The sequence below is a fragment of the Osmerus mordax genome, chromosome 15, assembly GCF_038355195.1.
Source record: "Osmerus mordax isolate fOsmMor3 chromosome 15, fOsmMor3.pri, whole genome shotgun sequence".
NCBI classification, from domain to species: Eukaryota; Metazoa; Chordata; class Actinopteri; order Osmeriformes; family Osmeridae; genus Osmerus; species Osmerus mordax.
Genome location: NC_090064.1, coordinates 6,672,116 through 6,675,110, shown reverse-complemented (window position 1 = coordinate 6,675,110; position 2,995 = coordinate 6,672,116).

Here is a 2,995-nt window from a genome sequence, read left to right as displayed (position 1 = left end):
TCTCTCGACCTCCTTCTCTCTGTTTTTTCTCCCTCCATCTCTCTCTTTCTCTCTCTTTCCACCTTCAGTCTCTCTCCTCTCTATCTTTCTCTCTCTCTCCCTCTCTCTTTTCTCCCTCTCTCTTTTCAGAATGTACTTCCAGTCAGAGGGGACATCCTAGATGCTAACTATAACATGAGAGATCAAAAGTAGAGGGAAGGGGAGGGGGGGGGGGGGCGGAGGGGGAGGAGGAGAGGGAGATTGAGAGGGAGTGAAGGTGCTGGCGAGGGGAGGAGAGGGGAGGAAGGGGAGAGGGAGAAGAGGAAAACTAGATGAGAGAATGACACACTTCAAGTTCACTTAGACCCACATGAACACTGCAGGTGGATGTTCCTGTGTGGGTAATTGATGCAGATTGAATCCCTTTCTCCTGGCCACCCACTGAACTCTGTTCACCAACTCATCCCGCCCACCCCCCAAAGCTGAACCCTCCCAAGCCCTCACGCCCTACACACACTCGCACACACGCACACATGCACACGCACACACTCGCATACATGCAGACACTCTCCCCATTTTGTCTCACCTACCAACACTCACATCCTGATCTGCCCCCCATCCCCGTTAGTTCATTAGTTCGCAAAAGGTGTTTCACTAAATTATAAACTATAGCAAGTCTCTTGTGTTGTGACAATCCGTTAGAGTGCATTGAATATTATTACTCTCTCATTCTAACACTGTGTCAAAGCTGTTTCCTCCTGCAACAATTGTACAGAACGTGTACATCATCACTATACAATTTTTTTTGTTAATCTAAAGCAGATAGATTCATTATCAATAGAGTTGTAGCTAAGGATTTTGTGGAGACTGATCTGCCATGTCAAGGCTAACCGGCACAGTAACTATAATTATATAATTGAATTTATTTCAGATGCCAAGTTCCATATAAAATAACAGACATAGAAGTATAAAAAAGAGAGAAAAACTAAAAGATACAGCATACATAATACAGTGCATTAAAAAGTATGAAGACTTTTGTGCCAATGTCGTCTTAAGTCTGAAGTAAATCGATAGCAGCTCTTTAGAGGGTTGACCAGAGCCTCTACTATACAGTTCTCAGACTTGTCCAGTCGACACATGAAACCATACATTCATTGTCTCAAGAGCGCCTCACAGGTTGTACGTGCTTAGACACAAACAACTGACCTAGCACTGTGCCACCTAGGCACATGAAGCAGCAATCTAAAAGCATCATTGTAAGCTACTTGTAGTCTCTGTATACTCCTTTTCCTGTGATTAGACCACAAATGAGCAGTGTACAATGGTGTTATGTAAGTTCTAAACAGGGAACATTTAACTGAATCTGAGCACAATTATATTTGAAATAATTGAAATTGAACTTCTCAATATCTGTTTTATCTTGTGAAAAGGAAAAGAATGCTGGAACTCGCACTTAAAAGAAAATATCCAGATAATGGCTAAGTAATGTTATGCTAATAAGCTACAAACCAACTGCGTAATAACTGCGCTAAACCTCCAGTTAAACACACCGGTGATAAGCTAGTAAACATCACCTTAACTCAAGCTAGTTAACGTTAGGTGATCATGACTAGCGTATTTTACTTTCATTTCTTTCATGTTATTCAGTGTACTTTTAATTAATTCATTGTGTAAAATACTGAAGACAATGATCAAAATTAATTAGTTACCATGGCAAAAAAACTCATTTATGAAATACATTTACAATATATTAAAATAGTCAAAATAGTTTGTTTTACTGAAAATACAAAAGAAGTTACTGCAAATTGCTTCTGCATTACCTGTGTAGCTATTTACGGAAATCAAAAGGCAGAGTGAAGTATGCATTTCTGGGGTCATGGGTGAACCGTGTTTTTTAATGAATAAATATTACATCATTAATATATGTTCAATCAGTGCACTACCACTAATCTACCTACAACACATTTGGCTGGATATTCAAAGAAATTTGAAGTCATTTTTCTCAGTTTCACTGTTTGCGTAGACGCGGTTAGCTTCTGCAGGACACACGCGTACACACAACACAAACATGCGAGTACATGTCACACGTACACACGCCCTCACGGCACGCACACACGCACACATACCATGTTCACACACACTCCCAAGGGCTCTCTGGAGCTGTGAGTACTAAACGCCCACTGTTCAGCGACAGCAAATACAGCCAATTAGTCTCTTCTGCCGCACACACACACACATAGCGCACATGCAACACAGACCTCTCTCACACACACACACACACACACCACACACACACACACACACACCACACGCAACACAGACCTCTCTCACACACACACACACACACACACACACACACACACACACACACACACACACCACACACATACCACACAGACAAACACACCCACACTCCACAGACCACACACATACAGACCACACACCTTCACTGACATACGTTGACAAACCTTTTTCTGGTATTGGACTTGGTATAGTATAGTATGGTTGTAGGGGTGTAACGATATTGGTATTGAACACTTGATCACGGAAGTAGATAGCAATTCAAAAGTTTGATACAGACAGTTTTATTCACTAGCTCGGTTCTTCAGGCATGTACTGCTCAAAGGTATTGTCGATAAAAACAAAGGCCTCTTATACCCACGGTGAAATGAGCATCTGTTTTACCGTCAGTCACACATGCTTGAGAATCAATCAGGATATGACCTCGTGTGTTAGACTTAACATCCCCACAGCTAGGAGATGACCTTTGACATGTCCAACTCTGCTGATTGACCTGTGACATGTTCCCACACACCCAACAAAACCCCCAAAACATTGTGACAAGACGGACTCGGACACAGCTTTAGTCTTCAGCCACCCATTTCAGCTGGTTTAGAGTTGCGTTCAGAGAAGACATGTCTTCTTTTAGTTGGAAGCCAAGCTGGCCTCTGGCTGTTTTGATTGTCTGGCAGCCTGGCTGCCTGTGTAGTCCTTGTTAGTGGCTGATTCTATTGTC